This window comes from Bos grunniens, chromosome 14 (assembly GCF_055505025.1).
Source record: "Bos grunniens cultivar Pamir isolate PY7600 chromosome 14, Bosgru_T2T1.0, whole genome shotgun sequence".
Lineage (NCBI taxonomy): Eukaryota > Metazoa > Chordata > Mammalia > Artiodactyla > Bovidae > Bos > Bos grunniens.
Window position 1 is genome coordinate 50,848,998 of NC_141178.1, and position 12,155 is coordinate 50,861,152.

At 42.2% G+C, this 12,155-nt stretch overlaps 1 long non-coding RNA gene across 14 annotated transcripts in view; it reads right to left on the reverse strand.

Annotated features, from left to right (window-relative positions):
- The window catches only part of LOC147359396 (uncharacterized), a 414,201-nt gene extending 402,348 nt beyond the window's left edge, over window positions 1-11,853 (reverse strand). For 7 of the 14 annotated variants that reach the window (XR_015140768.1, XR_015140771.1, XR_015140769.1 and 4 more), the window contains exon 1: window positions 11,439-11,851. This is a non-coding gene — a long non-coding RNA (uncharacterized LOC147359396). Of the gene's footprint in view, window positions 1-11,438 lie in introns of all 14 variants that reach the window. The other 7 variants (XR_015140767.1, XR_015140765.1, XR_015140774.1 and 4 more) reach the window with 4 other exon arrangements.
- Window positions 11,854-12,155: the final 302 nt, after the last annotated feature.

Genomic DNA, 12,155 nt, shown 5'->3' on the forward strand with positions numbered 1-12,155 from the left:
AAACTCTATACTGGATGTTTATTATAATTTCTGTTTGGTTAGCACCCTAGAATACCCTTGCCCATGTCTAGGGAAATATGAAGATGTAAAAATCCTGGGTTCCCAAGGTGAAACCCAGAAATAAGCTTAGTATCATTTGCCCAACACACAGAATACAAGCATGTGACTTAGGCTCCCCTGATAATAGGCCCAGAAGTGAGAGTTGCTATTCAATAGTCATTAAGTTTCAGTTATGTAAGATAAGCCCTAGAGATCTCTTTATAACATCATGCCTATAGTTAACAATACTGGATTACACACATAAAAATGCAGTAAGAGGGTAAGTCTCATATTATATGTTTGTAACAATTTTTTAATACAGGAATTTTTTTTTTTAAGTGAGCAACTTGAGGAAGAGTAAGTACCGCTCAGCATCCATGAGGTGGCAAAAATAGCAGCCAACCAGACAAAACTCTAATTCAAAAAAGATACATGCACCCCAGTGTTCAGAGCAGCACTGTTCACAATAGCCAAGACATAGAAACAAACCAAATATCCACTGACAGATGAATGGCTAAAGAAGATGTGGTGTGTATACACATACACATACAATGGAATGTTACCCAGCTATAACAAAGAATGAAATAAAGTCTTTTGTAGCAACATGGAGTAACAGGCAAATTTGGCCCTGGAGTACAGAATGAAGCAGGGCAAAGGCTAATAGAGTTTTGCCAAGAGAATGCACTGGTCATAGCAAACACCCTCTTCCAACAACACAAGAGAAGACTCTACACATGGATATCACCAGATGGTCAACACCGAAATCAGATTGATTATATTCTTTGCAGCCAAAAATGGAGAAGTGCTATACAGTCAACAAAAACAAGACCAGCAGCTGACTGTGACTCAGATCATGAACTCCTTATTGCCAATTTCAGACTTAAATTGAAGAAAGTAGGGGAAACCACTAGACCATTCAGGTATGACCTAAATCAAATCCCTTATGATTATACAGTGGAAGTGAGAAATAGATTTAAGGGACTAGATCTGATAGAGTGCCTGATGAACTATGGACGGAGATTCATGACACTGTACAGGAGACAGGGATCAAGACCAACCCCAAGAAAAAGAAATGCAAAAAGGCAAACTGGTTGTCTGAGGAGGCCTTACAAATAGCTGTGAAAAGAAGAGAAGCAACAAGCAAAGGAGAAAAGGAAAGATATATCCTTTTGAATGCAGAGTTCCAAAGAACAGCAAGAAGAGATAAGAAAGCCTTCTTCAGTGATCAATGCAAAGGAATAGAGGAAAACAACAGAATGGGAAAGACTAGAGATCCCTTCAAGAAAATTAGAGATGCCAAAGGAACATTTCATGCAAAGATGGGCTCAATAAAGGACAGAAATGGTATGGACCCAACAGAAGCAGAAGATATTAAAAAGAGGTGGCAAGAATACACAGAAGAACTGTACAAAAAAGAGCTTCATAACCCAGATAACTGAGATGGTGTGATCACTCACCTAGAGCCAGACATACTGGAATATGAAGTCAAGTGGGCCTTAGGAAGCATCACTACGAACAAAGCTAGTGGAGGTGATAGAATTCCAGTAGAGCTATTTCAGATCCTAAAAGATGAAGCTGTGAAAGTGCTTCACTCCATATGCCAGCAAATTTGGAAAACTCAGCAGTGGCCACAGTACCGGAAAAGATCAGTTTTCATTCCAATCCCAAAGAAAGGCAATGCCAAAGAATGCTCAAACTACTGCACAATTGAACTCATCTCACAAGCTAGTAAAGTAATGCTCAAAATTCTCCAAGCCAGGCTACAACAACACATGAACCATGAACTTCCAGATGTTCAAGCTGGTTTTAGAAAAGGCAGAGGAACCAGAGATCAAATTGCCAACATCCACTGGATCATCAAAAAAGCAAGAGAGTTCCAGAAAAACATCTATTTCTGCTTTATTGACTATGCTAAAGCCTTTGACTGTGTGGACCACCAACAGACTCTGGAAAATTCTTAAAGAGATGGGAATACCAGACCACCTGACCTGCCTCCTGAGAATCTGTATGCAGGTCAGGAAGCAACAGTTAGAACTGGACATGGAACAACAGACTGATACCAAATAGGAAAAGGAGTTCATCGAGGCTGTATATTGTCACCGTGCTTATTTAACATATATGCAGAGTAGATAATGACAAACGCTGGGCACAAGGAAGGAAGCACAAGCTGGAATCAAGATTGCTGGGAGAAATATCAATAACCTCAGATATGCAGATGACACCACCCTTATGGCAGAAAGCTAAGAAGAACTAAAAAGCCTCTTGATGAAAGTGAAAGAGGAGAGTGAAAAAGTTGGCTGAAAACTCAACATTTAGAAAACGAAGATCATAGCATCTGGTCCCATCACTTCATGGCAAATAGATGGGGAAACAGTGGAAACAGTGGCAGACTTTATTTTTGGGGGCTCCAAAATCACTACAGATGGTGACTGTAGCCATGAAATTAAAAGATGCTTGCTCCTTGGGAGAAAAGCTATGACCAATCTAGACAGCATATTAAAAAGCAGAGATATTACTTTGAAAACAAAGGTTGATCTAGTCAAGGCATTGGTTTTTCCAGTAGTCATGTATGGATGTGAGAGTTGGACTATAAAGAAAGCTGAGTGCCGAAGAATTGATGCTTTTGAGCTGTGGTGTTAGAGAGGACTCTTGAGAGTGCCTTGGACTGCAAGGATATCCAACCAGTCCATCCTAAAGGAAATCCATCCTAAATATTCATTGGAAGGACTGATGTTAAAGCTGAATGAAACTCCAATACTTTGGCCACCTGATGCTGGGAAAGATTTAAGGTGGAATGAGAAGGGGACGATAGAGAGTGAGATGGTTGAATGGCATCACCGACTCAATGGAGAGGAGTTTGGGTAAACTCTGGAAATTGGTGATGGACATGGTAGCCTGGTGTGCTGTGGTCCATGGGGTCACAAAGAGTCAGACATGACTGAGCAACTGAACTGAACTGTAGCAACATGGAAGGACCTAGAGATTATCGTACTAAGTGAAGTCAAAAAGAGAAAAACAAATACCATATATCATGAATTACATGTGGAATTTAAAATAGGACACAAATGAACTCATCTATAAAACTGAAACAGACTCACAGACATAGAGAACAGAACTGTGGTTGCCAAGGGGGAGGGGGTTGAGGGAGAGACTAAGTGAGAGGTTGAGGTTAGCAGATAAAAGTTTTATATACGGATGGATAAACAAGGCCCTACTGTATAAGCACAGAGAACTATATTCAATATCCTATAATAAACCATAATGGAAAAATTACATGTGTATAACTAAGTCACTTTGCTGCACAGCCAAAATTAAACACATTGTAAGTCAGGTATACTTCAGTAAAATAATTTTTTTAAAAATAGCAGCCAAACTCACGCTACAGAAACAGTGGTGGTGGGGTGGGGGCAGCTACAGTGAAGGTTATGGTTAAACTCAGCAGGCCTGTTCTGCAGCCTGTAGTTGGACATCATCCCCAGATTCTTAGCTGTGAGCCTGTTCTCCCATAAATATTTATACAATAAACTCCTTTCCTGTTTGATCAGCCAGCACCAATTTCTGGTGCCATACAAAACATTTTATTAAAACTCTTGTGGGGTTGCATATGAGAAGAATGGCCCAGTTTTCCATAGTTACTCTGCTTTTATATTTAACCCAGGCATTATTTGCTGCATAATATTACTTGGAGATTTTAATCAGTGGCTTTTAGTTCAAAGTTAGATTGTATTTCCACAATGTTAATGAAAATGGCATGAGTATACCATGGAATAAAGTGTCTTCAAAATTCCAAATGTAACTACTCATAAAGAGAGGGCACAGTGAGACAAGAAGTATGTTTGGCTTTATATTTAGAAAGAGAAGATTCTGACTGGGTCTCTTAGTCATACTCCAGAGGAGTCTTCCTTTAATATTTTTCTGAGCAATAAGCACATATTACGCAGGACCTGAGCTTCATATCATTCCTACCAAGCAACAGTCTCCAAATTTTACAAATATGTAAAAACACAGGGTAGGAGATGCAGGCAAATTTTACTGGACCAAGGGGTGGGTATGGTGATGGTGGAGGATATTAATCTAATCAAAGCTTGCAGAGGTCCTCATCGATTATGGGTAAATGATCATTAGGATTTCACCTTGATCTACTTTTAGCATAGTCAAGCTACTGGTTGCCTTGTTTAGCCAAAGGAAATTCTTTTTTTTTTTTTTTTTGTATAGCACACTGTTGACAATGCAAGTCAACTTAGAAGAAAAACATTTCAGTAACTATCTCATCTAAAAAAAGGAGGAAATGATTTAAATACAGGCTTTGCTGAGAAGAAATCTCCCTGTTTGGTATTCCTGGGGATAATAAAGATTTTATTCTTAAAAGCTTAAACTAACAAGACTAAACCAGTTACTGGATACATTTACCATTCTGCATGTGTGACAAATAAGCAATCATGCCAGAGCAAATCCATGCCTCAAAGGAGTTAATGTAGTTACCCAAAGGTTTATTGAGCAACTGCTCTGTGCCTCCTGCCCAAATGATTCACGAGCAAAATCAAGAAGGTATAAAGTTATCAACAGTGCCTCCTCTCTTGGCTACCTCTATCTCCTCTAGATATCCAGCTCCCTCTGTTGCCTCCCACTGCTCAAGAAATCCCACCACCACCACCATGAGCCCCAGCTGAAGCACCCACCGATGGCCTGCCTTTCCAGATAGGTCTCTACCTCTAGATCTCTCTCCACTCCTCTTCCTGAAAAGACCAAATCTTCTGTCCCCGAAGGAAGTCCTCTTATCTGTCTTTTGAAAGGTTATTAGTCAGCTCTTGCAACCATAGCAAAATACTGCAGACTGGGTGACTTAAATAGCACCCATTTTTTCACAGATCCAGAGCCTGGATTCTAAGATCATAGTTCCTGGCCTTTCTTGATGCATGGTAGCTTGGTGGGTTATAGTCCACAGGGTCACAAAGAGTTGGACAAAACTGAAGGAACATAACATGCAAGCACACACGGGGTGGGGGGAAGAGACAGAGAGAGTGAACACTCTGGTATCTCTTTTCATAAGCACACAAATCCTATTCAATCAGGGCCACACCCCTGTGACCTCATTTAACCTTAATTGCTTCCTCAGAGGCTCCATCACCAAATACATCCACACTGGGAGTTAGGGCTTCAACATATGAATCTGTAGAGGCTGGAAACACACATATTCAGATAACAGAAGACATACAGTTAACTCAAATAAACCACATGATGAAAGGATTTTAGCCCTCTTTGCACAGAATGCACCTTCTGGCAGGGAATAATCCCTCAATTACCATGGGAAAGAATTTCTAGTGATTCAGTGGGTAACTTTGATGAGAGTCAAAGAAAAGTGTGAAAAAGGCTTGAAACTCAACATTCAAAATGGCAGCTGGTCCCATCACTTCAAGGCAAATAGAAGGGGGAAAAGTGGATGCAGTCACAGATTTTATTTTCTTGAGCTCCAAAATCACTGAGGACAACAACTGCAGCCATGAAATTAAAATATGCTTGCTCCTTGGAAGAAAAGCTATGACTAGCCTAGACAGCACATTAAAAAGCAGAGACATCACTTTCCAACAAAGGTCCTTATGTTCAAAGCCATGGTTTTTCCAGCAGTCATGTACAGATGTGAGAGTTGGACCATAAAGAAGGCTGAACACCAAAGAATTGATGCTTTTGATCTGTGGTGTTGGAGAAGACTCTTGAGAGTCCCTTGGACAGCAAGGAGAGAAAACCAGTCAATCTTAAAGGAAATCAATCCTGAATATTCATTGGAAGGACTGATGCTGAATCTCTTATACTTTGGCCACCTGATGTGAAGAGCTAACTCATTGGAAAAGACCCTGATGCTGGGAAAGATTGACAGCAGGAGGAAAAGAAAGTGGAATGGATGAGATAGTTAGTTAGATAGCATCACTGACTCAATGAACATGAGTCTGAGCAAACTCCAGAAGGTAGTGAAGAACAGGGAAGCCTGGCATGCGGCAGTCCATGGGGTCACAAACAGTCGCATATGACTTAGCAACTGAACAACAAAACAGGAGGGAAGTACAGCCTTCACTTCACATGGCCCCTGTGTCCTCCTGACTCCACTGGGTGCAAGGCTCACTCTCATCCTGGTTTGCAGCTGTCTCACTGTTCCCGCTTCTTCAGTGTGGGTCAAGAATATGCAATAAACCACTCCACTGATGGCGGGGCACGCAGGCACACACTCCATCCCCAGACCTTCAGGCCACAGGTCATCTCTGGTCCTGAACTTTGCCAAGACTATAAGTCCACAAATAAGAAGGGGTACATCATGTCCCCTAGTCTGGCAGTACACCATACAGCCATGCCTGGCCCGTATTCCAAATTTTCTAAATCATTTATGCTTGTGCATATACAGCAACAGACAAACTTGCGTATTCTTAACTTGTAAGCTTTTCCTTCTACCTTTACCTGCCTTTGGGGGAGTTAAATTATATTACCTTGTAGTAGATACAGATGGTGTTTAGAAATCTTAAAGGTTGCATGGCCTGTACATCAGAATAGAGAAAGAGCCAAGATGTGTGTGTGACATTACTTTTTTTCCCGCTGTCCTAGTCTCACATAGGAATCTGACCAAACGCTACATCAGCAGCTACTGCTGCTGCTGCTGCTAAGTCACTTCAGTCGTGTCCGACTCTGTGTGACCCCATAGGCGGCAGCCCACCAGGCTCCCCCGTCCCTGGGATTCTCCAGGCAAGAACACTGGAGTGGGTTGCCATTTCTTTCTCCAATGCATGAAAGTGAAAAGTGAAAGTGAAGTCGCTGAGTCTTGTCCGACTCTTAGCGATCCCATGGACTGCGGCCCACCAGGCTCCTCCATCCATGGGATTTTCCAGGTAAGAGTACTGGAGTGGCTTGCCATTGCCTTCTCCGAACTTTTTTTCCCTCTATGTACTTCTCTCCCTCACAACAGGGAGACCAAATCAATTTTAATGGGTCAATAAACAGAGGAGTAAAAAATAAAATAAAATGCAATAATCTTGATGGTAGAAATTTAAAATGTCAGCTTTAAGGTTATTTTAAAACATTTTAATATGTTCCATTTCCATGAAAAGTGCAAGCAAATCCCACCATTTCCCTCCAAGAAATCAGGTCCCTGGAAAAAGTCATGTGTGGAAATGCCTATCTGGGTACTTCAAAACTCCTAAGGTTGTATCAAAGCTATATATATATATAATTGGGTATGGAAATTATGGAGGTATTTAATAAAATGTAAATAATTCCGGAGTGTGTCACCTTGTTAAATATTTGGTATATAATTTAACAAAGGTTCTCTGATATTACTGTCTTATGAGTTTATCAAATTTTCAATTTATTCTCATTTTAGTATGGAATTTTCATTTCACACTCATTAAAAGGCAATCCAGGGTGGAAGGGAGCTTCAAAAGGGAAGAGAAATATGTATACCTATGGCTAATTCATGAAGAAGGCAATGACACCCCACTCTAGTACTCTTGCCTGGAAAATCCTATGGACGGAGGAGTCTGGTAGGCTGCAGTCCATGGGGTCGCTAAGAGTCAGACACGACTGAGCGTCTTCACTTTCACTTTTCACTTTCATGCATTGGAGAAGGAAATGGCAACCCACTCCAGTGTTCTTGCCTGGAGAATCCCAGGGATGGGGAAGCCTGGTGGGCTGCCGTCTAGGGGTTGCACAGAGTCGGACACAACTGAAGCAACTTAGCAGCAGCAACAGCACGGCTAATTCATATTATTGTATGGCAGAAACTAAACCAATATTCTAAAGCAATCATCCTTCAACTAGAAATACATTTTATAATTTTTAAAAAGGAAATTCACTCACTACAGAGGCAAATAACTGACCTGTAGAGTAGCCATAATGCCTGGCAATGGAGGCAACCATATATAAGTGGTTTATTGAAATGACGTGACAATACATTATGTTTGAATGTTGTCCTTCATTAATGATGCATAGTTTAGTGTGTTAGGCAGACTGGCAATGGACAGGATACTAGGATACGTTAACGCCACATTTCTAGCAAGTCTTATACATACATCTGCAGTGCATTGACGCCAATCATTAGTTTTCAAACAATACCTGGAATCAACAGAATTAGCAATACCTGGAATCAACAGAATTAGCAATGCCTGGGAACATTAAAAATGCAAATTTTCAGGACCTCACCCAGACCTACTGAATCAGAAATTTGGACTCAATTGTTTTAACAAGCTCTGCCTGGAAAATCCCATGGACAGAGGAGCCCGGTAGGCTGCAGTCCATGGGGTCACTGAGTCAGACACGACTGAGCAACTTCACTTTCACTTTTCACTTTCATGCACAGGAGAAGGAAATGGCAACCCACTCCAGTGTTCTTGCCTGGAGAATCCCAGGGACAGGGGAGCCTGGTGGGCTGCTGTCTATGGGGTCGCACAGAGTCGGACACGACTGAAGTGACTTAGAGCAGCAGCAGCAGGTGATTTTAATGCAAGCTATGGTTTGATAACCACAGGCTCATTATTTGTGCCTGATTTTCACTGAACACAAAAACAAACCCCAAACCCTGCCCTTTCTGCACACCCCAATCATAGTTGCCAGATTTAGCAAATAAAAATAAGAGGACACCAGTTACATTTCAAATAAAAACGTAAAATTTTAGTATAATTATGTTCTTGCAGTTATGTCCCATATACGTATATATATATATACACACACACACCACTTATACAGGGGGATATATAGGTATCTCTGTGCATACTTATACTAAAAAATTATTTGTTGCTTATCTGATATTCAAATTGAACTTTTCATCCTGTGTCCTGAGGTTTTCTGGCCTCCACACCCAAGGATGTTCTGATCTGGCCAGCCCTCGGCATTCTCCACAGGGTTACATCATCCAATCCCGTTTTAGAGTTTATCACCTTACCAGCCTCTCACCACCCCAGGGGTCACATGACGGTTGCTCTCAGAGTGACCTTCCCTCGCCTGTCAGAGTATGCACACTAATTGGTACAGATAGTGAAGAGGAACTAAAAAGCCTCTTGATGAAAGTGAAAGTGGAGAGTGAAAAAGTTGGCTTAAAGCTCAACATTCAGAAAACGAAGATCATGGCATCCGGTCCCATCACTTCATGGGAAATAGATGGGGAAACAGTGGAAACAGTGTCAGACTTTATTTTTCTGGGCTCCAAAATCACTACAGATGGTGACTGCAGCCATGAAATTAAAAGACGCTTACTCCTTGGAAGAAAAGTTATGACCAAGCTAGATAGCATATTGAAAAGCAGAGACATTACTTTGCCAACAAAGTCCGTCTAGTCAAAGCTATGGTTTTTCCAGTAGTCATGTATGGATGTGAGAGTTGGACTGTGAAGAAGGCTGAGTGCCAAAGAATTGATGCTTTTGAACTGTGGTGTTGGAGAAGACTCTTGAGAGTCCCTTGGACTGCAAGGAGATCCAACCAGTCCATTCCGAAGGAGATCAGCCCTGGGATTTCTTTGGAAGGAATGATGCTAAAGCTGAAACTCCAGTACTTTGGCCACCTCATGCGAAGAGTTGACTCATTGGAAAAGACTTTGATGCTGGGAGGGATTGAGGGCAAGAGGAGAAGGGGACGACAGAGGATGAGATGGCTGGATGGCATCACTGACTCGATGGACGTGAGTTTGAGTGAACTCCGGGAGTTGGTGATGGACAGGGAGGCCTGGCGTGCTTGGATTCATGGGGTCGCAAAGAGTCGGACAGGACTGAGCAACTGATCTGATCTGATCTAACATGGTCAAACAGAACAGAGTCACCTACGTTTATACTTGTGACCACTCTGGAGGTAGAAATATTGGGTGTCAGCTGAAGACAAGAGCTAAAGAAACATACACCAAATTTCACCTAGCTAACTTTAATTAATGAAAAACTTTTTTTCTGTTTAAAGAGCTTTGCATTTCACGCATGATTCTGGATTACTAATAAGGAATAATTAACTGTGGATGAAAAATGTTTGTGTATCTCTTAGCAGAGCTGTATGCTGACGGTGGGTTCTTTCCTACAACTGTTCTATTTAAGTCAGACAACCAAAACCCAGCAACTGTGAAACATAAATCCTTCCCAAATTGGTTTTATACTCATTTTTCATTTTTGAATTGTCACCCTGTTTCCTTTTTGAATTTACATAAAATAGATTTTAAATACACAGTTCAATATGTTTTGACAGACATGCATCTTCACCCCATTAACATACAGAACATTTTATTTTCTTCTCTCTAGAAAAGATCCTCAGGTCCCTTTCCAGTCAACCACCACACACCCCCCAGAGGCAACCACCGCTCGGATTTTTATCACCCTACATTAGTTTTGTGTGTTCTAGAACTTCATATAAACAGAACTGCTTTCCCTTTCACATATTCAAAACATTTGGCTCTGTGGCAGGGGACTTTTAATGTGTTTTTATTTCTCTCCTCTGAAATTCTCTGAAAAGATATAAAGTTAGGATCTCAGGCCTCACTCTCAAGAGGCAGGATGGGTGCTGGATATTTTTCTGGTCTGAAAGGAACAGAAATAGGCCAGGGTTCCCTAATGGCCTCCTGAGACAGGTTCCCAAGGCAAGAAGCACTTGGGTCAGGGAACCCAGGAAGGGGGGCGGGGGAGGAATGGCAACCGGAGGAGCTTGGCGGGCTACAGTCCAGGGGGTCACAAAAGAATCTGACACGAGACCAGCGACTAATCAACAAAGAGAACGTCTAGGGGCTGTGCTGGATGGGGAGCTCCTCCAGCGCCCCCGTGGGCTGCGTGAGGTACTGCACCATCGCCTTTAGGTCAGCTCCCATCACTAGGCTTCTAGGCCTACAGCGGTTGCCCGTGTACTCCATGGTATCTGCAATGAAAACCAGACTCTGCAGCATGGGAGTGTGTTCCTATGTCTGTACTTTGGGGACAGACTAGCCCAGACCAGACTCCCTACAGCAACAGCAGAGAAATGTAGCTGCCCCTGCTCCAGCTAATATAAGTTAAACATATGAGTTATTTAATATTTTAGTGCTTTTCAAAGTACCCACTGGAGTAGTCTCTAATTATTATTTTAAAAGTCTACTACCCAGACAGAACATAAAATTTTAAATACCAGAAGTATGTAATCTAATATTATCCTCTATTTCACTTTTGTTCACATCCCCAGGGGGAATCCAGGGATGAAAAAATATATAAATCCAAACAGACACATTGCTGGAATGGTTAATTTAAATTGGTGTATACACATGTTATATATGAGGCAAATTTAGAAAAATACAAAGAATAAAATTATTTTAAAGACACCCCCCCACGACATTGACGCTCATCACAAATAATCAACAGCCCTTCTGCCCCCCAACCCGGAGTTGTTCTCAGACTTCTAGAATCTCCCAAAGGCAGACTTACCTGTGGCTCCTTCCATGAAAACTCCAAAGCTGTTCTTGCTCACTGGATGGTAGAATCTATCTCTGTCAGGTTCCCAAGACCATCACCTCCCCTAGGTCAGAGGAGAGGCCTTGTAGGACCATCACAGAAGACAAAAAGCCTTCCTCCTTCTTTGCTGTCAGAGGCTGAGTCCTCCTGGAGAGCGTTCTGGCAGAGTTTGTAGAGCAAGATGCTTGTCAAGGATCAACAGCTGTGAAAGGAAGGGGCACAAGCTGACTTAGAGGAAGTAGGAGAACAACCAGGCAAGCCCAGCAAACATGGCTGAAAACTCTGGGCTGAGAACTCCTTGACCCCTGACCCCTGCCTCTGACCCCTGCCCTGTCTCCAGATCCCTCTCTCTCCCATCACCCCATGCAGGCAGCTCCAGGAAGGGTGGAATCTCGGGCCAATCAGCTCAGGAAATGAGGCACACCTGAGGAGCTGACTATAGAAACCCCATACCTGTAAGCAATTATGCCCAACCCTCCCCTCCCTGCTCCCCTGGCAACCACTCATCTACTTTCTGTCTCTATAAATTGGCCTATTTCGGACATTTCCGATAGATGGAATCATATAGTAAGTGGTCACTCATTTCTGGGCATGTAATTTCAAGGCACATGTCCAGCACTGGTTCTCAGATTTCCCCAGGAGGATGAAGCTTGCTGCCCACAGTGGTGTGGTGATGGTGGTTTATTTGCT